The following is a 27,274-nucleotide window of genomic DNA, read 5'->3' as shown; positions in this document are numbered from 1 at the left end:
GCAACAATTATTTGAATAATTCAATGGATGTTTAGTTCACAAAAGGTGATACATTTATTTTCAGGAATTTTCAAATCTGGAAATTGTCTTTATGTGCCGGGCATCAGTTAAACTGCAGTACCGAAGCAAAACTGTAAGAGCAGTCGAAACCATGCTTTTAGCCCAGAACCCTGGCCCCTTGCAACAAACACTTCATTGAAGAATCCCTACTGTTGACCAATCACCGGCAAAGGGGCATAGACCTTGGCTACCGAACTTCGTCTTGCCTCAAGAAGAAAAATAAGTGCACACAAACAGCCGAACAAACCCTTGCCAAAGACCAAAAAATTGTTATAATATATGCAAACTCTTTCAGATGGGAAGCATTACCTTAACCATTTTTACTTCAATGGGGTATATACACCCTAGGGATCCTCAATAAATGTTTTGCACCAGGAGGGTTCTTTGCGTGTCCGTGCTACCTGGTATCCTTGGGACTTTCCTACCCCATTAAAGTTGACATGTTAAATGGTTAAGGTAAGGGTTAGGGTAGGGACATCCCAAGGATTCTGGACAGCACGACAAAAGTCAGTGAGTAAAAGTTTGGGGAGGTGCATCTGCAACAGCCGAAAGTCAGACACTGTAGTGGTTTTCCAACAGCAAGATCAACCTGGCAGTGTCAACATAGCTGCTATTGTTAATAAAAGTTTGTCTGTATAAAATGTTGAAATAAACCTTTTTGTACCCCCATATACAATGGAAACATAACATGTGTACAATTCATTGGTTAGCGAGAGGTTTCAAATATGACTTTTAATTTGTATCCCCTGTAGATTTAGAATCGCAGAAAAGTTGGTTCCTGTTTCAGTCACGTATTCGGCCACATTTGCGTGGGTCAAACAAAAACACCCTAATGATAGGTTGACAAATAGTGCCTCCCACAATTAAGGTGATGGCTGCATGGTGCAGTTGGTGAGAAGCAAGCAACTACAGCGACTTGAAAGCGAATGGCCCAGTATACCAATAGGGCCAAGCTTCCTGTCATCCAGGACCTCTATACCAGGCGGTGTCAGAGGAAGGCCCTACAAATTGTCAAAGACTCCAGCCACCCTAGTCATAAACTGTTCTCTCTGCTACTGCACGGCAAGTGGTACCGGAGCGCCAAGTCTAGGTCCAAGAGGCTTTTAAATAGCTTCTTCCCCCTAAGCCATAAGACTCCTGAACACCTAATGAAAAGGCAACCCAGACTTTTTACATTGCCTGCCCCCCCTTACACCACTGCTATTGTCTGTTGTGATCATCTATGCATAGTCACGTTAATAACTCTACCTATATGTACATATTACCTCAACTAACCGGTGCCCCCGCACATTGACTCTGTACCAGTACCCCCTGTATATAGTCTCACTATTGTCATTTTACTGCTGCTCTTTAATTACATGTTACTTTATTTCTTATTCTTATCCGTATTTAAAAAATCATATTTTTTTTTTTTAAACTGCATTGTTGGTCAGGGGCTTGTAAGTAAGCAATTTACTGTAAAGTTGTTGTATTCGGCACATGTGACTAATACAATTTGATTTGAACATCAAACTGCATGACCTTTGATCACATGATTTTTGTAAAGTTCATGCAGTCGACAAGTAGTCGCAAGTTTGTCCATTTTTATAACCATAATGCAACACACTTTGAAAGACAGTGACCATCGATGGTTAACAACTTGACAAAAGTTATCAGTTCAAACACACCCACAAAGTTCAAGTTTGCCTGGATAGAATCAGCTACATTGTATCACTTGAGTGCAACATTTTAATGTGCCTGCATCTGTACACAGAGCCAGTCTCTGTACCTCCATTTTTTTGTTGTTTATTTTCTCTCAGGTAAAGCTGAGCAAATAATAAAACAAAATATATATTTTTTAAAGGGACTAAAGAATATAACATAACTAAGGAATAGAGGCTGATGTACTCACCTAAGGACTGTTAAAGCTCAGTACAGCAAAGATGTCTGTAGAGCAGGGGTGTCAAACTCATTCCACGGAGGGCCTAGTGTCTGCAGGTTTTTGGTTTTTCCTTTCAATAAAGCCCTAGACAACCAGGTGTGGGGAGTTCCTAACTAATTAGTGATGTTAATTCATCAATCAAGTACAAGGGAGGAGCGAAAACCCGCAGACACTCGGCCCCCCGTGGAATGAGTTTGACACCTGTGCTGTAGAGGAAGAGGCTCAAACTCAAAGCTTTCTGAGGAGACAAAACTCCTAATCCACATCCTGAATATAAAGCAGCGACTGCAGACAGTGGAGAAGAGCCTAGACTAATGTGATGAGCAGCAGAGCAAACATCTGGGTGAGGTCAGTTACGGCGGTCGGGAGATCAGGACCGGGAGGGGGGCCGCCCCATTCCCACCTTACTACAAACGTGGAATGAAACCGTCGTTGATGCACAGCCGTCGCCCCTCCACCCAAACCAGTGCAACATGCCACTGCTACAGCCAGGCCTGTGGTCCTGTGTACCCAGGAGACTTCAGTCAGCCCCAAGCCTTGGAGATGTAACGGATGTGAAATGGCTAGCTAGTTAGCGGGTACGCGCTAATAGCGTTTCAATCGATTACGTCACTTGCTCTGACACTTGAAGTAGGGTTTCCCCTTGCTCTGCAAGGGCCGCGGCTTTTGTGGAGCGATGGGTAACGACGCTTCGTGGGTGGCTGTTGTTGATGTGTGCAGAGGGTCCCTGGTTCGCGCCCGTGTCGGGGCGAGGGGACGTACTAAAAGTTATACTGTTACAGAGAGAAACCTGAAAACCAACCAGCCAGGAATACCACCAGGCTTTGACAAGGTCAACGACATGCACAACATGCTGTGTTGCCCACAGCGGAAGCAGTGACCGTCAACATGGCTTCAGCTCCTCAACGCCACGCTACCATCACACTGGTCCAATGTGATGGTAGTACCATCACATTGGTCCATAGCACAATACAATGGCTTAGGACCCATATGCCCTACCGGTGAACCCTCTGAACCCAGGCTATACAGGACACCAGGGTTACCAGGCTGATGTCTAGTCTGGCTGGTCCACGTCCATGTACAAACATAATCAGCCACAAAGTCACGCATCAGCTACATTGTCCACCATTCATCATCGCTGGGAATGGCTACTCTCTGCCAAATGCAATGGCTTAATACTCCAACCCCTGTTCCTTCACAAATCATGTGAACAATGGGCAGACCGATGGCCTCTCAGCTACTCTCCACTCCAATGGATATGTTCAGATTGATGGCCTCTCAGCTACTCGCCACCCTAATGGAACAAGCACAGCCCCGTACAGTCCTGCTGCCAGAAGCTCACCATTGAGACAGCCCTCAGGCAAAGCTTGCCACATGCAATGGTAAAGAGGACTTGAACTCCTTTATCCTTCCATTTGAGAGGCTGGCCAACAAGTGTGGTCGACTGAGGCAGACAAAGTAGACAGGCTGCATTTCTGTCTCAGTGGCGCTGCCATCAAGTTTGCGTGTGCACTACCAGAACACATCTGGGAGTCTTACCATGGCCTAACTGGTCAAATGGCTGCCAGGTTTGAAAAGAAAGCAACCAACCACAGCTAGAAGGCGGCTTGGAAGCCTACGTCAAGCAAAGAGACCTCAACAGTACAAGAGGAACTGCTCACACTCACCAAGCAACGCTCACAGAGCAACAATTTAACAAGCCAATCTGTAAACGAAGAATAAAAAGTTCTAAAGGAAAAGTTCTAATGGAAGACAACAGTTAAATGAGAGTCCTGTGCCATGAAAAAAAAATAGTTGTTTTCAGTAGGTACCTCTACTTACCTTCTCTAAGGGGACCCCACTAGCAGCCTAGCTAACTGGCTACAGCATTCCAACTGGAGCAATAGTAGAGAGATAAATAACATCTACACAAAGCACAATATTGTAAAAATTCATGTAAATTTTCATTCGCTTTTTGGTCTTAATTTAAGGTTAGGCATAAGGTTAGCAGTATGGTTAAGGTTAGGTTTAAAATCACCTTCTAAAGTGAGAAATTGTAGAAATTGGCAGGGTTTATGACTTCCTGGCACCTGCTAAGGGTAGGTGCTAGGTGAACTTGGATAACCCTCAAACTATAGGGAGATTACCAAACATTATAACCAAAACATAATATTTCCACAACAGAGTAGGCTTTTTTTTAATACCATGTGACTGTCTTATGAAAAAGACCAACATTACTGTATGTTCTGTTGTTTGTCTCCCTCCAGTGGTAGTCTGTTCAAGTTACAGGATGAGATTTATCTGCAATCATTAGATAAACACCAGGCATATTCTCAAGTGTGTCATTCCTACCATGTCACTCATAATCATTTTAGTGATAATGATCACAATGGTTAGGCTACATTATTGATTTGAGAATAACAAAATTAATCAAAGGCATAAATCATGACAAAATGAATGTACAAATAAGAAAGCAGTTGCTGGTTGTATGAATGAGTCTCAGTTGGGTACAGTCGTCCTGAGGATTTTTATGTCATCGGCAGGTCGGTCTTGTGAGTTCGTCTCAACCATGCCGATGCGGTTGACAACTGATATACCTTGGCACACCCTCCCAAAGATACTGTGCTTCCCATCCAACCATTGAGTAGGCCCTAGGGTAAGGAAGAACTGGCTTCCGTTGGTGTCTGGTCCTGCATTGGCCATTGCTAAGATCCCTGCACCTAGGGAGGGAGATGGCGCCATAAGAAAGCAGTAGAGAGCAACATAAAAATACAACGTTTTGGTACTATGACATGTTTTCTCCTGTTTATAAATTGTATAGTTACCTGTGAATTTCAAGTCAGGGTTTAGTTCATCTTCAAACTGTTTGCCAAAAATGGAGGCACTACCACGGCCTATAAGCAACGCGCATTACAGGGAGTAAGAATCTGATGAACAGATTTACAGCCTCAGAGTTTAGTGAAATGTCTTATTTTATGTCTCTCTGGAACATTCTGAATGTATCACCACTCTGAACACAAAAAAAGAGCAGAGTTCAGGAGGTCAAAAGCCAGCGCCACATTCAGCTGCCAAACGTTTTCGAACAATGCAGATAGAAATTTCATGAAGAGAGCCAATGTGATTCCTTATTCTACATGTCAGAGAGTCATGTTTGTTCTACATAACATTTCTATCTGAACATTTTAAAACGTTGTGTCCTGCTGAACACCCCCCTGGTAGTGGAACAATATGAAACAAAACATTGGAAATAATTTCCCAACCATCTGTATGTGTTAATCTGTCTCACCTGTTCCTGGGGGTCTCCTCCCTGCACCATGAAGTCCTTGATAATTCGATGAAACTTGGTGTTGTTGTAGTAACCTCTCATGGTCAACTCAGCAAAGTTTTTGCACGTTTTGGGAGCATGTCTCCAGTACAGTTCCACTACAATTGTACCCATTCTGGAACATAAGAGAGGACACTAAATTAAGCTAAGAGCATTCCTTTTCCATGGGATATTAAATTAACCAATGGACAGCAATACATAGCATTTGGTATTGGATAAACATAATTGAATAGCAAGCATTTGAATAACTCCTAGCTAGCTGCTCATTCATTCAAAACAATAGCTAACGTTAGCTAGCTGGCTACCGGTGATTACGTTGTCTCCAGGCTCACTGTGGGTGGCTGCCAGTTATCTGGTGGTATTCCCGACATGATGACTTAACAAATGTATAAATAAATGTACTGAATCTGCAAAGTAGCCAAATATTTTGCGCTGTATCAATGAAAACTGTCTTGCCGCTACTGTGGTAGAAACCAGAAGTAACCTCCGCATGTGCAGGAAATTAGTTTTCTTCTTCGTTTTCTTCTTCTTCGTTTTCTTCTTCTTTTTCTTTGTTTTCTTCTTCTTTGTCGTTTTCGGTTTCTTCGTCGTCGTCTTCTTCTTCGTCTTCTGTGGGTTTTATGGCGGACTACACTCAAAAAGGTGTATTGCCGCCACCAACGGGACGGTTTGAAAATAAAATAAATAAATGAATACGTAATATTGAAACTAACTTAATCCAACCAAATAAAAATAGTAACATTGCCAAAACAAAGAAAACTCCCACTTCTTCCTTCTTCTTTTTTAATTGTATTTTTATTTCACCTTTATTCATCCAGGTAGGCCAGTTGAGAACAAGTTCTCATTTACAACTGAGACCTGGCCAAGATAAAGCAAAGCAGTTCTCCATATCTCCCTTCTCAGGCTCTAGGATCTAAGTGGGAGGGACTTGTGCTAATATTGTATGTAATATTGCATGTAATCTTTCGGCCCCAGGAACCGCTCCGCCGCAATCACTATGATATCACCTCCACTTTACCTGCCACCCTAGACCAACTTCAATTTGCATACCGCCCCAATAGGTCCACAGACGATGCAATCGCCATCACACTGCACACTGCCCTATCCCATCTGTACAAGAGGAATACCTATGTAAGAATGCTGTTCATTGACTACAGCTCAACATTTAACACCATAGTACCCTCCAAGCTCATCATTAAGCTTGAGCCCCTGGGTCTCAACCCCGCCCTGTGCAATTGGATCCTGGACTTCCTGACGTGCCGCTAAACCAGGTGGTGAAGGTAGGAAACAACATCTCCACCTCACTGATCATCAACACTGGGACCCACAAGGGTGCATGCTCAGACTTCTCCTGTACTCCCTGTTCACCCATGACTGCGTGGCCATGCACGTCTCCAACTTCAACATCAAGTTAGCAGACGACACAACAGTAGTGGTGTGGGCTTGATTACCAACAACGACGAGACAGCCTACAGGGAGGAGGTGAGGGCACCCGGAGTGTGGTGTCAGGAAAACAACCTCTCACTCAACGTCAAAAAAGGAGATGATCGTGGACTTCAGGAAACAGCACAGGGAGCACCCCCCTATCCACATCGGCAGACAGCAGTGGAGAAGGTGGAAAGTTTTAAGTTCCTGGGTGTACACCTCATGGACAAACTGAAATGGTCCGCACACACAGACAGTGTGGTGAAGAAGGCGCAACAGCGCCTCTTCAACCTCAGGAGGCTGAAGAAATTTGGCTTGTCACCTAAAACCCTGTCAAACTTTTACAGATGCACAATTGAGAGCATCCTGTCGGGCTTTATCACAGCCTGGTACGGCAAATGCACCGTCCACAACCGCAAGGCTCTCCAGAGGGTGGTGTGGTCTGCACAACGCATCACCGGGGGCAAACTACCTGCCCTCCAGGACACCTACAGCACCCAATGTCACAGGAAGGTCAAAAAGATCAAGGACAACAACCACCCGAGCCACTTCCTGTTCACCCCGCTACCATCCAGAACGCGAGGTCAGAACAAGTGCATCAAAGCTGAGACCGAGAGAGTGAAAAACAGCTTCTATCTCAAGGCCATCAGACTGTTTAACAGCCATCACTAGCACAGAGAGGCTGCTGCCTATATACAGACTTGAAATCACTGGCCACTTTAATAAATGTATCACTAGTCACTTTAATAATGCCACTTTAATAATGTTTACATATCTTGCATTACTCATCTCATATGTATATACTGTATTTTATACCATCTATTGCATCTTGCCTATGCCGCTCGGTCATCGCTCATCCATATATTTATATGTATATATTATTATTCCATCACTTTATTTAGATTTGTGTTTATTAGGTAGTTGTTGTGGAATTGTTATATTACTGTTAGATATTACTGCACTGTCAGAACTAGAAGCACAAGCATTTCGCTACACTCGCAATAACATCTGCTAACCATGTGTATGTGACCAATAAAATGTGATTTGATATTATTTGATTTCGATCTTCCTGGACCTTTTATGGGGGGCCTTAGTTCAGAATGGAACTTTACCGCCACCTACTGCACAAAAAGTAGAATTCAACTAGATACAAAAACTGATTTTCCTGTTTTTTATATACACTCAGTGGCCAATTTATTTGGTACTCCACCCCATTCACGAACATATTAGCTCCTACAGACAGTGGGTCATGTGGCCGTAGCTTGCTATATAAAGCAGGCATACAGGCATCAAGGCATTTAGTTACTGTTCGATTGAACATTGAACACCAGGGGGCTTTTCACTCACGACAGTGTCTAGGGTTTACAGAGAATGATGCGACAAACAAAAAACATCCAGTCAGCGCCAGTCCTGTCAGCGAAAACAGCTCGTTGATGAGAGAGGTCGAGAAAAAAATGGCAAGAATCATGCAAGGCCACAAACAGGCAAATAACGGCGCGGTACACCAGTGATCTACAGAGCAGCATCTCAGAACGCACAACTCGTCGGTCCTTGTCATGGATGAGCTATTGCACTCCTTTCAGCTAAAAACAAGAACAAGCGATTCCAGTGGGCATGCAATCACCAACACTGGACAATTGAGGAGTGGAATAACATTGCATGGTCTGACAGATCCTGGTTCCTGTTGCGTCATGCTGGTGGCAGTGGCACGATTTGGCGTAAGCAGCATGAGTCCATGGCCCCATCCTGCCTGGAGTCAATGGTACAGCCTGGTGGCGGTGATGTAATGGTGTGGGGAATGTTTTCCTGGCACATGTTAGATCCCTTGATACCAATTGAGAAACGTTTGAACGCCAAAGCGTATCTGAACATTGTTGCTGACCAGGGGGGTCTGACCCGGTACTAGATGAGTGTACCTAATAAACTGTCCACCAGGTGTATATTTCCACACTATGAGGTTGGAATAATACTGTGAAATTGTGAAAATTATGATAATGCCCTTTTAGTGTAAGAGCTGTTAGAAAAGACCACTTGAAATGTTTGCCTGTTTTGGTGGGGAGGGAGTTTTGGCCTCCTGGTGACATCACCAGGGTTTAAATTAGTCATTAGACCAATGGGAGAGTTCCAAATCTCTGTGCCAATAACAGCTAGTTCTCAGTTTTCCCCTCACCACTTCCAGACAGTCCAAGCAAAATTCTTGCTTGAGAAATTGCTCTTTGCTAAGAAGCTATTTTTGTTTATTTTTGACAATTTTTATTGAAAACAATCACATCAAGGTACTTAATTGTTAGCTAGAAATTATTTGATATTGAGATAAAAAAGAACAGCTGCAATTGACCTTTAAAGTGAGTAGTGATTTAATTTATCTCTATGACGATTTCACTGTAAGAAATATGTTTGCATGTTAATATAGTGATTTTGAATTTTAGTAGTTGTGCAAAACTACACTGTGCAGTTTATAATGATTAATATGACAATGAAAAACACACAAAAACTGTGTTGAAGACCTTTAACATAATCAACAAAACACTGTAAGACAAATAACTATTCAAGGCATCCCTAGTCAAAAACTTCTCCAAAATTAGTGATTTTTCCAATAAAATCCTATAAGATTTTCACAACATTATAGGATGTTGTGTCAGCTCTATCAGAATCCTACTGGAATCCTATGGGATCCTATAGGTTTTTGATATGTCTTAAATCAGAACTTTTCTTGATTGAACCCATTATATTAAAGTTTGTTGTCATTTCTTCCAGTACAATACAACAACATGAATTACAATATTTTATTTGATTGGAAACAACAGGTTTTATTCACCACCACAATATGGGAGTGATTCAAGGCTACACGTTCATTTGGAGTTTGACAGTACACATTTTTCAACAAAACACTCACTTGAGTTATTTGATTTGATTCTTATTCATGCAACTTCTTGTCTTTTTAATTAGAATGCATTACAATATTATATACAATACTAAATACAATTTTACAATAACGCAAGATTTTAGGGGGTTTTCCCCTTAGAATGTACAACATATTTACATTGCATATATGCAAAAAAAGTAGAATGAAAATACATTTTTAGGTACAGTAACACAAAGATATTAACATTCTTCATTTAATATACAGTATAATAGTCAGCTATGCATTCAAATAGAGAATGTTCCATTTACCCTCTTTCTGTTGGGATAGGGAGAGGAAAAGAAAAACCTAAAGATAATGACACTCCTTCCATTCCAGGATTGTACCTACCCCTCTCACTCCCTCCCTGCCTCCCTGCCTCCCTACCTCCCTGCCTCCCTGCCTCCCTACCTCTCTGCCTCCCTGCCTCCCTACCAGGGTTGTACCTACCCCTCTCACTCCCTCCCTGCCTCCCTACCTCCCTACCTCCCTGCCTCCCTACCTCCCTACCAGGATTGTACCTATCCCTCTCACTCCCTCCCTGCCTCCCTACCTCCCTCCTTACCAGGATTGTACCTACCCCTCTCACTCCCTCCCTGCCTCCCTACCTCCCTCCCTACCAGGATTGTACCTACCCCTCTCACTCCCGCCCTGCCTCCCTACCTCCCTCCCTACCAGGATTGTACCTACCCCTCTCACTCCCTCCCTGCCTCCCTGCCTCCCTACCTCCCTGCCTCCCTACCAGGATTGTACCTACCCCTCTCACTCCCTCCCTACCTCCCTGCCTCTCTACCTCCCTGCCTCCCAGCCTCCCTCCCTACCAGGATTGTACCTACCCCTCTCACTCCCTCCCTGCCTCGCTGCCTCCCTACCTCCCTGCCTCCCTACCTACCTCCCTACCAGGATTGTACCTACCCCTCTCACTCCCTCCCTACCTCCCTGCCTCCCTCCCTACCAGGGTTGTACCCCCTCCCCTGCCTCCTCCCCCCCAGAGCTGTCACCCCTACCCTCCCTCCATCCTTAGAAGGTGCTCCCTCCCAATTGTCCCTATCTCGACATTGCCGGCGGTTCCCCACTATGGGGTTGGCATCTCAAGTGGAAAGGAGGCAGTTCAATATTGGTTGCTTATGATGTTATTATAGTTGACGTGTCCACTGTCCACGGGTGCTCCATGTGTTAAGCAGCCGAGTTAACTATAGTGTATAATGTTTAATCCGATAGGATTCCAATACAAGGATCTAATTAGAGGCCAATATGAAAATCCTTTTGGAACCAGTCCTATTGGACTAATATAGGATTCTATTGAATAGGATTTTATTTACAAGAATCTAATAGAAAAATCTTATCAGTGTGCTGGAGTCTGGTGTAGCAGTCTAAGCTCCCAAATCTGGACCACATATGCCTCCTCCTAGACTCAAATCAAATCAAATTTATTCATATAGCCCTTCTTACATCAGCTGATATCTCAAAGTGCTGTACAGAAACCCAGCCTAAAACCCCAAACAGCAAGCGATGCAGGTGTAGAAGCACAGGGATTCGAGCCCTGGCTCGGCCGACTGTCTGTGCCCTTAACTACTTTACCCCTCTCTATATCTGTCTCCATATCTGTACTTACATCTGTCCTGTAAAAAAAAACCTATAAAATAACAAGTTACCCTAGTCAATAATAGAAGCCAAAAGAAAATCCTATCAGATTTTGGAACCAGTCCTATTGAACTCCTATAGGATTCTGTCCTAGGTACTAGGTACTATCCCATGGGATAAAATCCTATCCTATTGGATAGCTTCCAAAATCTGATTGAATTTTCTTTGGGATTCTAATTGGATATTTTTTTGGGGGGGATCCTATAGGATTTTTTTGACTAGGGATATTGCATACAATTACATAATTCAACACTATTTTTATTTGACCTGCAATTAAACCTTACAAGCCAGTTATGGAAAAAATCATTGAGGGAAAAAGACATCACATGACCTGATACCAGTTGATTGGTACAGATTGTCCAAGAAACTGACAGAAGAAGAGTGATGAGACACCTTGTAATGGACGGCATTACCAGACAGTATTAGACAGAGTAGCTAGATCTAAACTTGTCTGGTAAGACAACAATTATAAGGTCTAGGTAGGAGCATCAGAGGAAAGTAGCCAGGGTCTTTGGTAGCTACAGCAGCTTGTTGACAGACAAGCTGTGAAGAAAGAAGACAGAAATAAGTTGGAGAATTGGAATAGTTAATAGCAACACGCCAGTGGTGAAAAGTTAAACAAATGTATTGGAGGTAATAGTAATTTCTACAATTATAGTAAGACATTTATAACTGGAGCAGATTCTTTGTCATAAGGCAATATTACACAATCTTTAAATTATTTGAACTTTAAAGGGACATGCAAATAAATGATGACATTACAATTTCAGAGAGTTCAGAATGAGTACACAAAGCTGTGATTAAATTATTGTGTGTTGTTAAACCAGAACTCAGAAGAACAGCCCTTGACAAACACCTCCATCACTTCATGCTTTTGTGTCCGCTTTCCACTAATTTGTACAGCCAACCTCTTGTTACAGAACACACAGTTTGAGAACTCTGTTTCCTTGTATACCTTTACTTTACCTTGACAATCATAATGGTGTTGAATAGGGCAATAGGTTGAGAGTTATAACTGGTTGAGAGTAATGAAAAAAATAACTTCAACAATAGTGAATCAACCTCTCATTTTAGTTTAAATGCAATAATCAGTTTCAGAGAGAGAAATAAAGAGAAAGTGAGAGCAGGAGAGCCATAGAGGTCGTTGTGTTTATTTTTCTCACACAGATCTCAGGTGTCAGCTGCACAATATGCCACGCAGGTACAGTAGGGCCGCTGGACCAATCACGAGCCAACAAAGGCCCAGATTCAGCTTCGACTGGGGGAGGGGAAGAGGAAGTGGCTATTACTGCAACAGTCATTTCACTGGTATTCTTTAACTACTGGGTGGGGTGGAAAATCTACACAAAGGGCAGGAGGCAGGGAGGAACTACTTTTCACAAATGGGGGGTTAGGCGGAAGGTGCTCACCACAGACGACGTTTAGGACTATTACCTCATCCTCTTTTCCTATGGGACTATCTCTGTCAGCCTTTAAAGTCTGGTGTCACCTGTTCTGGATGCTTCCTTCAGCCAGTTGTTCCATCATCATCTTATTCACATATGTAGTCCTTTAAAAAAAACTACCCTACTACAGTCTCCATCTTTCCATGTTATGAACTTTGAACTGGAGTTCACGTGACTTAGAGTCTACACCTGAACAATGGAAATGCCAACAGACATAGAGGGTCTCTCTCTAAAACATAGAGTTGACTGAAAACAATTTCCAAACAGTAAAAAACAATTTAACTGTGAACACGTCCTGCTTCAGGTATGCTACAGTGCCGTTGCACCTATATTGGTTGTTGAGATGGTGTGGTTGTTTGAGGGGCTTTCAGAGGACATCATTACCAGACAGTGTTAGAACACCTGTGTACAGCCCAGCACTGTCAGGTAAGACGTGCTTTGGAAGCCAAAGAAAGGGAAGATCACCAAAAGCACATAACTAACTATATCCAACCTCAGAGCATATCTACGTCTACACAACCCTTAGAATACTACTCAAACCTATCAGCAACTCATAAGATATTACTACCCAGGATCAAGGGCTAAGAAAATACAGTGCTACGTGGGATTGTGTTTCTGTGTTATGTGTTTTTGTCTATGATGCCTGCAGAGGGTCATCATCATCATTACCAGGCAGTATTAGAGGGAGTTATAACATCCAAAACTACCTCGTAAGATGGAGATGGCCATCCAAATATCAATATTTAATTTACAAGAGCAGCACAGATGCGGACAGTGTAAATAGAGGAGGCTACCATACAGGTGGGTCCAGAAAAGCACTGACTACCTGCTGTGTTTACCAAACCCTGTTGGATTTCTTGATGTTTTTATTCTATAATTTTGCAACCACATCAGTAGGCTAAGTCATTGTTAATAATTATCCAAACACATCACAACTGGGCTTTTTATGATCCAAGAACATAAACTATAATTTAAGAGGCTGTGGTTATACAAAGATTCCTTGAAGTTATGCACCTGCACTGTTAGCTAAAACAAAGTAAGGTAGGCCACTGGGACCTCGCAAAGTCAGGCCGCAGCTGTATCAAAACGCTACTATTACACAGGTAATGTAGTATTCTAGAGTACCACAATGGCAGGAATTTCAGAAGATGATTACTCCCATGTCTCGACTAATATGCCTCAAGATCACCTTATCATTGCCACATTGGCTAACTGCCACCAACATTGAATGCCCTCAATGACACTTCTCGGCAAACATTATACATTACATAACATCCTATGTACAAACTGTATGCACTGTGCACAATTCACAGTGTTCCTGCACCATTGTAGCATTTCAAAATTGGTCTGTGTTATTTCACCAAATACATAATGTCTGATTACATTTGCCCTTTTATGAAACGTATCCACATTACTTTCAGTAGTAGTTTTGATTTAATTCATTGTAGTCTACAAGTAAAATCTTGTTTGAATTCTTTCTTCATGTTCAAAATATATAGCCTCCATTGTTGTCAGAACAAACTTAAAGAAAAGGTTTTGCTCTGAAACAAGCAAAGCAAACATTACTTGATGCAAATGTCATGGGATTAGTTGGTTGCGAGAGCGGGAAAGGTTGAATGGCGGTGGGAGAAGGTAAAAATGTGGGACAAAAGAGGGAGAGGGAGTATGTAGGAGGGTAAAAAGGGAGGGGACTGAGAAGGAAATCAAACAGCAACACCTGTAATCTTACCATTGTGAATAGAGCAGTAAAGGAAGAATGTAAAAATAAAAAAGTGAGGAGTTGTAGAGGGAGAAAAGAGAGGGGAAATATCTCAAATTTCCCCCTGGAGCCCGAGAGAGAGTCACATCCAGTCTCTCTCTGGTCATTCAAGACCCCATGAAAGGCAAAACCCACAGACATGCCCTGCTTCCTCCTAGTCTTCAGCCAGGCAGCATTTCAGTAGACAGACCAGCACTAGAGGCCCTCTAAGGGAGAAAAGGAGAGAGGGAGAGAAAAGAGAGAAATCATCTTTTAGGAGGCTGAAAGAACAGTTAAATAAGGAAGCAATTGAAATACAAGAAATGTATATATTTGGCATCTATCAGATAATAATCTGATGCTCATCCCTAGTCTCTAATCCATTTTTGGGGCTAAGGAAGATGTGACATTATATTCTCCTTTTATGAAACATGATGTTTTCAATACTCCGGAGTAAACCTTTACAATAGGTTTTACATGACCTTTTAACAATAAAGACCTGTTTTCTTGAATAATCTAATTAAACTCTAAATTGTAGTTACAGTATATTGATACATTTCAAGTGACACAAGTATAGTCATGACTTTACATCATATCCAGTTGTATGCATAGATGCAAAAATCTACTTTGCTTTAAAGCCAAACAGGTAATTCAGCATCTGCATGGTCACCGCCTACCCTGAGTGCTTTGCATGCGTGAACAAACAGAAATTAAACAAAGGACTCAACCGGTTGCTTAGTCATTCAGACAAAATGGCTGCATGGTCTTAACCACACAAAACCAATCCATGCAATCCACTACCTGACCTCTCACCAGTGAACGCCATTAAACTTGTATACACTTTCAACACATATATTTGAGGCTAGGCACATTGCCACATCACAAAATGTATCTTATTCTCGCAGGAAGAAATTCTAAAAAGCCCTAGCAACAATGACCTCTTGAGAAAATGACATTATCACCACCTGTAGATGACAGGTGTTAGTTGTGTATACAGTAGCATCAGCTACAGTTTTAATGCATTTTCCTATTGTATCTTCCACATTCCCAACCGTGATATCCATCGTTGCTTATATTTAAGTAATTAACTGCTGGCCTATGCAAGTAAAGGAATAGCACAAACAAAGTAAGACTGCAACTGTTCTTTATAAACCAACAATTATCAAACCAGAGATTCGGATTGAGCAGCGAATTCTTACTTTAGTTTAGGCCAATAACTACACAACTTAATGTACTACTCTACGTCTATTGACATACAGAACTTGAATGAGGAGGGGGAAAACTCTTATTTAGTCTCATCTCTAATCATACCAGTAAAAAACAAGTAAGAACAAGCCTGACCAGACCCTTTTGAAGTTATTATTAGAGAAGACAAGCATGCCAGTTACATCTATTACACTGAAAAGAAGAGGCCCTTTCCCTCTCCACTTTTTCCCCCCTTTAAATCTGGAGCCAAACAATTGTCTGTGTAGAATACAAAATAATTGAAAAGAGAAACTGTCTCCTTACAGCATATCAACAACAACATAAAGTCAATTCATCCATGAGACCACCATACTTTGCTTATCCTGCACATAGTAGAATTTAAAAACTTTTGACAAGACTCTTTCTGTTTAGACCTATGTGCCCTAACTGGTTTGTCTAGTCAAAGGATAGATTTTTTTCTTGTTTTGTACCACCATTCTCCTCTGTTTAGAGCACAAGCTAGGGAGAGAGGCTTTCCTCAGTGATGACAGGTGTCTCTTATCTGTTGCCATCTCAGTCAAACACCCTTCAAATCTTGACTTATTTTCCATTTGAAAAATCATATTACAGATAAATACTGAAGTAAAACAGGAAAATATCAGCATACTGCCATTAAAATAATATTCTGTGATAGTGATCTTATAAAGTATTTCAAATAGTCCCTTGTGTAAAAACCGGGTTATAGTAATTAAGAAAACTTAGTACAAAGATACTACTGTTTAAAAACTTTAGTTTTATAATTACAAGTTACCCTATCCTTCCTTGTAGCAGCCAGAGAGCCAGAAGCCATAACAAGAGATACTATTGTGTTACCGGGTCTTGTTGCTAGACAGGCTTTTCTTCCTCTTTCCTCTTGCTGAAGGACGAATGATTTCTTGCATGCCTGGGTCAGATTCAAAAGGCAGAGAGGCCTCCGAGATTCAGGAGAACAGTTAATCAGTAGATGTCAAAGGAAGGCAGAAAGGCAGACACCAGAGGTAGAGGTGATGTCCATTGTTGAGGGACCCCGGAGTGGTGGTGATGTTACCTGGACAAGCTCTTAATGCGAAGAGTCTGAGTTTGTAAAGGTTTTGATTTACATGTACACCTACCAGCCCTACCCCAATGTCTCTCTGTGGTGTAACCAATCACCTTGCACCAAGCACCTAGCAGGTGCGTGCGTCTCCTTTGCTGTGATTCGTCGGGCCAGCCTACTGAGAGTTCACTGGGGTATGTGTGTTCGTGCATGTATGACATCAGCTTTACAGTCGAGAACCACGCCCTGCCCCGGCAGGGCTTCTCTTCCTCATCTCAAACACACCTTTCTACCCCTGACCTGAGCTTGTGTTAAAGAGTAAAATGAATGAACAAAGTGCATTGATATACAAAATAACATAATAATGTAACTCCTAATGGAGTGTAACACAGTAAAAGGTATAAGTAATAGTAAAAGCTTGAGGTAAAAGTACATTCTTGGTCAGTCTACTATACATGCATCTCTCTAATCTATATATATTCTCAAAAGCAGTAACTATACATATTCTCTAAGGCTGTACTAACATACAGTACCTCACTCAACTGATCAAGGGCTTGATGATTAGTTAATTTGTTAAACTCAGGTGTGCTGAACTAGTACTGGGCTGAAGCAAAGGCCTGCACCCCAGGAAAAGGGTTATATGAACACTGCTGTAAATACTGCAGGTAATACTGACAGACACCCATGGAGTCATAGACACGGTGGTTCTGAAATGACCGCCAGGCCAGCTTTACTTTTAAGAACAAACCTTTAACCCCGATTGGAAGTTTATGGGTGGTTCTTGAATTATGGTTGCATTTGGGCATGGCATTTTGGGGAAAACAATGATTTACGTTTTCTGTAGTTTTTATTTAATTTAAATGTATTTGGGTACATCTTCCCATTCTAAATCAACTAATAATTTAGAACATACTAAAAGGGTGTGATTAGAGAATTATTTTGTTTAATATAGATTCCTCCCCCGATAACATTTTGCCACTTGAAATTATGCTCAAGGTTGTTGTATATCTTTGTAATCAAGGCTGTAACACCAATGACATAAAACCAAGGGACATACATTATACTAGTATGCATTTTTTGGTTTTATTAAATAGTTGCGTTTACTGTCTAGCATTCAAAATAATACATAGATGTCTCTAAATCCCCAAAACTTGTCACTACACCTCTACCAGAGGAGGCTGGTGAGATGAGCTACAGGAGGACAGGCTGATTGTAATGGAATGGTATCGAACACATCAAACACATGGAAACAACGCATTTGACTCGGTTCCATTGATTCCATTCAAGCCTTAAAATGAGCCTGTCCTCCTATAGCTCCTCTAACCAGCCTCTTCTGACATCTGCACATCACCAATGGGAAAAGCCAATTTGCTAGCACCCAGTCGTTTTGACAATACATACACATATATGTTCTGTAGTATAAAGGACTTACAAATGTTTTCTTATTAAATAACAGTTCAATGAAACAGAACATGTATTATTTGTCATGTTTTTGTCAATTTAAAGTGTTTTTACAGGGTGCCAAAGTCAAGGGACAGCATTTACCAACGCAATTAAAAATCATTTGCTCAAGATCAGTTGATGACGTTCTATGACACACAGCTAATCTCACCTCACCTAAAACCACGAATATGCAATACAGAACCAGCCACTAATAACTACTAACTAATATCAGAGTTAATTTTTTTTGATAAACTATTCAATCAATATACTGTATATTTAAATATTTAATTAGATCTAATATTGAACTCCAGTCCATTGTATAATAGCGGACAAAGACTGTGAGATCTTCCAATTGGTGTGAGTGGGCATGGGGTAATCCTCAGAGGACACATGCACCCCAGCAACAAGGCTGTGCTCTGACTTGCATTCTCAGGTAATTGGGCCCCAGGTGTTTGTGCACCAGGTGGGGCAGTACAGGTGGTTCAAATGACTAGAGCCCATGGGACCAGGTGAATCTGGGAAGCAAAGCAGCAACCAAACAAGCCAATTAACTGGCTGATTCAACTTCCTACTCAGGACATCTGCCTTGCATTGATTGCACAGTGGTTAAACCACAAACTAATTGTCAAACATTGTCAATCCTGTAACCTCACTCAGATATTCAGGTACCTCTCTGCATTCGTACACAATAGGCTACATAAAGAACAACACCCAGAGACAGATGTCATGTTCCAGCTACAGGTGGAGTAGGGGTTGTGGGAATGATGCAGCTACTGGTACACAGACAGACAGAGGGGGAAAGGGGGAACAGACAGACCCTGTGGGGATGGTGAGCTCAGCTCAGGGAATCCTGTTACGATGGCGTTACCATGGGTACCAAGGCACACAAACACACCGCCCTGAAGGTACTGTACGTTTATCCCTGATGTGATGTAGTTTCATCATTCTCATAAAGACAAATACAAAGTATTTCAGTCCATTTACATTTGACCAACAACACATTTTGTCTTTGATAAACAATAAGATATTGCATAAAAGTGGATGTTGTAAAAAGCCATGTTGACTGGCAAGACCATATACGACTTCCTGGTTCTGTACAACTCATAAAAGACACAGATTACAGTATAGAGTAAACAGAATGCTGTGCCTGCCAGCTGTAAGATATTGGGCCACAGCCAGGGAGCCTGCGTGAAAAATGTATATTCACACATACAGTATACACTCACACAGCAACCAGAGTTAGCGATATATTGAGCAACAAATACAGTAGGCCTGCATACCACCAGGGGTTACACATAGAGATCCCAGGAGGCTGGTGGGAGGAGCTATAGGAGGACAGAGTCATTATAATGGCTGGAATGGAATTAATGGAACGGTAGCACATCAAACATATGTAAACCACATGTTGGACTCCGTTCCGTTAATTCCATTCCAGCCATTAAAATGAGCCCATTCTCCTATAGCTCCTCCCACAGCCTCCTCTGATAGAGAGCCTAGTACTGTAATTCCTAATTTTATGGGATTACATTGGGGAGGAAAAACAAATCTCATTAGGCTTCTGGAGTTGGGTGGGGAATAGTAGCTTTCTTTCCTCCATTTTCGTTCAATATTGTTTCTATTTCTTCAAGATTGTTTGCCTATAAGTTTCATATTATATTAGAAGATTTTCTCTAGAATGGAGAGAGGAAGATTGAGGGTATGAGAGTAAAAGCACAAATGTTACAAATTGTCAGAAAAAAGAAAGGGGGAGATGTAGGTTTCAAGAAGATGGAGTGAGTAAGAAGGGTTGGGGGAACAGGTTGATTAGCAGATGTAGTTGTCCTGTGGGAGAATTGGAATACTGGCAATCTGACTTTGTGTTCAACTTTGTGCTCAACTTAATGTAGGCAAAGGCTCAAAGTATACTGGGGTATAGGCCAAATAACTATCTGTACTGAAGATGACATGTTATGTCAGCCCAGATACAGTATTTATTTACTAGTTTTTGATTTATGATTTACTCTCAGTGCATCAAAAGCACAAACCCATGAAATGTAGGCCCTATTCCTAAACTATAGAGGGCGGGGTGGAGAGCTCTGGTTGATGATTCCAGAGAATAATAAGAGCAAAACACAGAAAAGGACAGAGTGGAAGTATTTTTCTCCACCTCCCAGAACTTAATGCACAACTCGCCGGCATTATCCAGGAAAGACTGCCCTTCCTCTCACCTTGACTTCTATTTTAATTCAAAGGTAAGTGACTAACCACATGTATCTGTTATGTAAGAAAATGACCATTGTTATGACAATATTAAAGCACGGATCTGCAGGTGCTTTTCACAACCGAAGCGCAAGGTGTGTTTTCCGGTTTTGAAGAAAGACATTTGAGTTGTTCCTCGACCTTTACCAAAGAGAACTAAAAGTATGTGGACATCTGCTCATCGAACATCTCATTCCAAAATCATGGGCATTAATATTGAGTTGGTCCCCCCCCCCCTCCTTTGCGGGGATATACTTCCACTCAGTCACGAGCATTAGCGAGGACGGGCACTGATGTTGGGCGATTAGGCCTGGCTAGCAGTTGGTGTTCCAATTCATCTCGAGGGGGTTGAGGTCAGGGCTCTGTGCAGGCCAGTCAAGTTCTTACACCTATCTCAACAAAGCATTTCTGTATGGACCTCGCTTTGTGCACTGGGGATTTGTCATGCTGAAAAAGTTGTTTCCACAAAGTTGGAAGCACAGAATCGTCTAGAAAGTAATTGTATGCTGTACCTTTAAGATTTCCTTTCACTAGAACTAAGGAGCCTGAACCAATTAAAACAGCCCCAGACCATTATTCCTCCACCACCAAACTTTAGTTGGTACTATACATTTGGGCAGGTACCGTTCTTCTGACATCCGCCAAACCAAGATTCGTCTGTCGGACTGCCAATGGTGAAGCGTGATTCATCACTCCAGGGAACGCGTTTCCACTGCTCCAGAGTCCAATGGCAACGAGCTTTACACCACTCCAGCCGATGCTTGGCATTGCACATGATGATATTAGCGTTGTATGCGGCTGCTCGGCCATGGAAACCCATTTCATGAAACTCCCAAACTGTTTTTGTGCTGATGTTGCTTCCAGAGGCAGTTTGGAACTTGGTAGTGAGTGTTACAACAGAGGACAGATGATTTTCACTCGCTACGCACGTCAACACTCAGCTGTCCCGTTCTGTGAGCTTGTGTGGCATACCACTTTGCGTCTGAGCTGTTGTTGCTCCTATACGTTTCCACTTCACAATAACAGCACTTACAGTTGACCAGGGCAGAAATTTTACAAACTGACTTGTTGGAAAGGTGGCATTGTATGACCGTGTCACGGAAGAGCTCAGTGACTTTCAACGTAAGGCCATTCTACTGCCAATGTTTGTCTATGGCTGTGTGGTCTATTTTATACACCTGTCAGAAATGGGTGTGGTTGCAATAGCCGGATCCACTTATTTTTAGAGGTGTCCACATACTTCTGTTTATTTATAACTAACCCTTCTGTAACTTTTCAACAGAAGTTCCCCTCTGTTTCCGCTAGCTAGTCTAGCCACTGTCATGTTTCATCCGTGCAAAGTTTTAAAGTTACTACAACATTTCAATTAAAGTTTGATTAGAGTTCTAAAGTTAGCTAACCCCTTTGGAGACAACATTTAGTCAATTTACCTGATGATACAAGATACAGTAAATTACTACTTTGCATTCTCAACCCACGTACGAGACTATTTGCACCAAGTTCAAGGGATGTTCCATTGACAGGATTACTAGGGGATCTCATGTCAATCGGATGATTTGAAATCCCTGTAGGTATCTTTCGAAAAAATGTATCCAATGTCAACGCCAAGAATAGAGGACCTACAACATTCAGAATTATACATATTGGGGTTTGGCTGTCAAGACGTCGTCTGACATTCAGTAGTCCTTCTAGCCTTGACCGATGCCTTACCACTGCTTCGGTCTAGTCCAGTGCAATGTAATTAATGAGATGGACAGTAGCTAATCCAATTAGGCAGATAACCTACTGCTAGCACCACTAAGCTCACAACCAGAAAGGACACTTTTAGGAAAAGGACTCTTCATGCAGTGAAAGTCATTTTTAACCACCACTGACTGAAATAGCAATAGGTTCTACTGGACCTAGTAGATTTGTATTCAGCAGTCAACAAAGGGCCTCTGATATAGCAAGGCCATTTGGGGTGGTGTTCATGCCTTCATTGGCTTGACCTAAGGTTAGATGGTATGTGAAAAACATTGATACCTCAAATGACTGATACACTGTGAAATAAACATGCTGATTTACATTTTAAGGCTCTAGAGTTTGCACAATGGACATTGAAGTATCATGTTTATAGGACTGATACAAATTCTGGTTAGCAGTCTTAAATATATTTAGACTTTTCTCCTCCAAAGGTCGAGCACCATGTCCATCCTGAAGATTCATGCCCAGGAGATCTTAGATTCTCGTGGCAACCCTACTTGTAGGTGGACCTCTACACTGACAAAGGTAAATGTTGCTATTGGCCTAACCCTGTGTTCCTCAGTTTGGGAACCACTGCTATAGTTGATTATCCAACTTTTCATGACAAACACTATTTTATATCTGTCACTCTTATCTCCCAGGTCTGTTCAGAGCAGCTGTACCCAGTGGCGCTTCCACTGGTATCTATGAAGCCGTGGAGCTCAGGGACAATGACAAGTCACGCTACCCTGGGAAAGGTGTGTATCTGGGGTTAATATATTCTAACTGCATAATATGATTATAATGGAATCTATTTCAGGGAGGTCTCTATAAACGTGCTACCTACAGTTTTTACTATTTTATTCTCCTGACAATTTTCTTCCTCAGTCAGGTGTAAAAAAGGGTAAGTCAGTGCGTTTGCTCTTGATTTAACAATTGACACATGGAGGATTTGCTCGACATACTGAATGCTCATGTGAATTGCAAGTGTCAAATAACTTAGTCATCCCAGTGTACAAGTTAAGCATGTAACCTTTGAGTGCTTATCATTGTGCCTTGACATACTGGGAAAAAATACAGAATAGTGCTCACTTACATAAAAAAGCATAATTGTTTATCCAAGGCTTTTCTATATTTTTGTGTGCATAGTAAGTGTAGTGAATGCTGTGTGTTCAGAGAAGCAGAACTGTTTTCTCTGAACGCATCCTTGTGCGTGAAGTTAATCTTTTGTCACAGTAATGGTTGCATGATTCACCAATCTAAAAAACTGAATGGTGCTCTGACTGAGGTCCATTTGTTTTAGTGTCTGAAAAAGCATACTGGGTTGTTGCTTGGATTGCTACTTTCTAAATCCCCCAATTGTCAATGCTTCTTACACTTCAGCTCCACTGCATGCGTTGCTTTGCCATCAGGGTCACATCAATGTGATGTTCTATCTGCTACAGAGCACATTATTTCAATTCACAAGATGGAATGAATGTGCGTGTCAGCCATCGAGAATTGAATCTCTCTCGTTCTTGCGGTTGGATGCTGCCATTGGATGTTACACAACGTGAGCACAACACGTGCAGTAGAGAAGCTTTCATTCATTTCACCGGAAGCAATCCCTCTGGCTGATGGCAACTCCGGATGCCCGATGGCTGCAGAGTAGCAAGGCTGTTAGTCAGTAATGTTTCATTGTCCTTTCAGGTGTCTCACAAGCCGTGGACCACATTAACTCTGCACTTGCACCTGCAATCGTTGGTCAGGTACTGTAGGAATAATACTTTTTGAAAGTTGATGTACAATGACATGGAATGTTGTCTTTGCTCGTCTTGATGTTTCCCTACCTGGTAAAGATAAACAGGTCTAGTGCCCACTCTGCCACATACTCGTAGTTAAGGCAGCCCTTGTTCCTCAGTTTAAATGCTATGTGCTTAACTTGTTTGTTATTCATCTCAGGATGTGTCTGTGGTTGAGCAGGAGAAAATTGATCTGATCATGCTTGACATGGATGGCACAGAGAACAAGTCTAAATTGTTTCAGATTAAAATGCAGAGGACATGTTTTAGCTAGTTAAATGCATTGATTGTAAGTCACACTGAATGAGTTCTGTCGGCTAAATAACTCAATATTTTCCCCATATGAGTTTTTTTTGGTCAATTTCACTTGCATTTATTCTTATTTTTGGCACATCAGCCAAGTTTGGTGCCAACGCCATCCTGGGTATTTCCCTGGCGGTGTGTAAGGCTGGTGCAGCAGAGAAAGGTGTCCCCTTGTACGTCACATCGCTGATCTTGCTGGGAACCCCGAGGTCATCCTGCCTGTGCCGGTGAGTACAGGGTGTGAAAGTCAGTACTGTAAGAGTAAAATACTGTCTATCAAAACACGCTCACACATGCCTTGTCTTACAGCTTGTCGTGTAGTTCATTTTCTCCATCCATATCTCTCAATATATTTTAATTTAATGAAATCAAATAAAAATCTTTGATTTTGTATTTCCCAGGCCTTTAACATGATCAATGGTGGGTCTCACACGGGTAACAAGCTGGCCATGCAGGAGTTCATGATCCTACCAGTGGGTGCCAGCACCTTCAAGGAGGCCATGCGTATCGGGGTTGAGGTCTACCACAACCTGAAGAACGTCATAAAGAATAAGTACGGCCAGGACGCCACCAATGTGGGAGATGAGGATGGCTTCGCTCCCAACATCCTGGAGAACAAGGAAGGTATCAGATGTGATCATAGGGTTTTTATTTTGATCACATAAAGTATATATATATTTTTTTTTTCAGCATATAAAGTATATTTTGGTACTTTTTTGGATGCAGCTTTTTCTACGGGAAACTCACCACCTCCGCCACTAATGTGTAGTACCCACATGATCACAAGGTGTTGCCAATGTATAAAACCATATTCTAACAAATGAACATCTGTTTAATTTTTCACAGCTCTAGAGCTGATCAAAGAGGCCATCAGCAAAGCAGGATACACCGAAGCGGTGGTGATTGGCATGGGTGTGGCAGCCTCTGAGTTCTACAGGGATGGTAAATATGACTTGGACTTCAAGTCTCCTGATGACCCAGAGCGTTACATCACCCCTGATGAGCTGGCTGACCTCTACAAGAGCTTCTGCAAGGATTACCCAGGTGTCTTGTCCTTGTTTACCTTCGAGTATTTCAAAAGTATGTAATGTTGTCTCTGGCTGGATCAGCTTTGTATTTTATCACAAATTCAGTGAATCAGTTTACACTACAATGGAGATGGGCAAAGTTAAATATTATGGTTGGAAAATGAAATAAAACACAATGTCCTATTCTATGGTTTAGTCTACTCTAACGTACAGGACTATGACTTTCCTCTCGGTGATCACTGATCTATGTCCCCTCTGTGACAGTGGTGTCCATTGAGGACCCCTTTGACCAGGACGACTGGGAGGCGTGGTTCAACTTCACCGGCAGCACGGAGATCCAGGTGGTGGGTGATGACCTCAGTGACCAACCCCAAACGCATCACCAAGGCCGTGGAGGACAAAACCTGCAGCTGCTTAAAGTCAACCAGATCGGCTCTGTGACGGAGTCTCTGGCTGTGTAAGTTTCACCCACTATCTTTACTCCATAGTGACTTCAAGAGGAACTCTGACCTCAGTTTTTTTTTTGGGGGGGGGGGGGGGCAGACCTGAGAAAATACCTGAGATTTAGGAGTTTATGTAATTATACTATACATTGATGAGCATTAAATTGATATTTTCATGACTGTCAACAAACCGTTATGTCAAGGCAAACAACCTGCCAGTTGTAAGTCTAATGTGAGCCTCGCATGATGCAATTTTCCAACGGTGTGAACTTCTAACCACGTCATGAGTCCTCTCTTTCCCCTGTCCAGGTGCAAGATGGCCCAGTCCAGTGGTTGGGGAGTGATGGTCAGCCATCGCTCTGGGGAGACTGAGGACACCTTCATTGCTGATCTGGTGGTGGGCCTGTGCACTGGACAGGTAAGGGGCTGCCCAAAGGAATCATTGTTATGATTGATTTTAAATGATTTGTTACTGTATTTTAGTTACTGTACATTATTGCTATGTAATGTTGCCCCTGTCTGTTTGTCCAGATTAAGACTGGGGCTCCTTGCCGCTCTGAGCGTCTGGCCAAGTACAACCAGATTCTCAGGTGAGGGTTCATGACCTTTACAGCCTAATCAATGTTGTGATGCTTGTCATTTTTATTCTGCTGGATTTATTTTCTTGTTGATCATGGTTTTTACCCATGTAATCCTGCATGGCATCATAACCATTGGGGAAATGTATAATTTTAGTTGACCATTATACAGAATCACCTTTATTTGCCAAATAATTTGCATGTACTAGAACTTGATTAGGTGAATTGGTGCTGCTACAACTAGAATAGACAGACAGACAAACAATCACATAGTATGGACACTGAAGATAAACTGCAGACTAAGCTATACACTTCATTATAACTATGTTTTGAATATTGCTTTGTAATGCTAAACTGTATTTTCTGTTTCCTCTCAGAATTGAAGAGGAATTGGGAGACAAGGCTGTCTTTGCTGGGAAGAACTTCAGGAACCCACTGGCTTAACTGAGTGCAATGGACACATACTCATTGGCATATAGGCACACACTTGCACATAACGGTTTAGCAAACATTCCAATGATTACTTGCACACGCTGAAGAAGCTTACGGAACAAACGGAAAGTGTTACACACACGTCAAGGCAGCTAGAAAGGCACATGTGAAGTTACACTCCAAGACCATAGGTTTTGGTGACATGCATACATTACCTACCCTAGTCTACATACATTCTGCTGCCCTAGAATCACAAGGTGTCTGTGGAGACTAGTTACTTACAATTCTGACACTTTTTGTTGGGATGGTGGCACATTTTGGTTAGTGTTGAGTTGCTATTCTTCATATTTCAATAGAGCAAAATAACCAAAATAACCATTGGTTTGGGACAGTACAAAGGCTGTACCTATGGCTATAGAGGCAGTTGCATAAACTCATTTGTTTGGAACTGAACCATTTCCCTGTTGTCATTACTTTTTTGCAAGATGTGTACATTTTGATTGTCAAGCATATGTATTATAAGGGTGACAGGTGTGACTATTCTACCAATGTTCTATAATTTATTCTTGAAATATGTATTCCTGGAATATTGGTCTGGGCTGGATAA

At 41.9% G+C, this 27,274-nt stretch overlaps 1 long non-coding RNA gene and 2 pseudogenes across 1 annotated transcript; 1 reads left to right on the top strand and 2 right to left on the bottom strand.

Annotated features, from left to right (window-relative positions):
- Positions 1–4,132: 4,132 nt before the first annotated feature.
- On the bottom strand, positions 4,133–5,791 carry LOC139536009 (peptidyl-prolyl cis-trans isomerase-like 1; annotated as a pseudogene).
- A 6,595-nt stretch (positions 5,792–12,386) lies between these two features.
- LOC139536008 (uncharacterized) lies at positions 12,387–16,740 on the bottom strand. Its single transcript, XR_011667244.1, has 2 exons — positions 16,498–16,740; positions 12,387–14,666 (listed from the first exon to the last, which is right to left on the bottom strand). It is a non-coding gene; the product is annotated as an uncharacterized lncRNA (long non-coding RNA).
- Positions 16,741–22,564: 5,824 nt separating this feature from the next.
- LOC139536007 (alpha-enolase-like) lies at positions 22,565–27,120 on the top strand (annotated as a pseudogene).
- The last annotated feature ends 154 nt before the right edge of the window (positions 27,121–27,274 follow it).

The sequence above is a fragment of the Salvelinus alpinus genome, chromosome 12 (assembly GCF_045679555.1).
Source record: "Salvelinus alpinus chromosome 12, SLU_Salpinus.1, whole genome shotgun sequence".
Lineage (NCBI taxonomy): Eukaryota > Metazoa > Chordata > Actinopteri > Salmoniformes > Salmonidae > Salvelinus > Salvelinus alpinus.
This window is presented reverse-complemented; position numbering and strand designations above follow the sequence as displayed.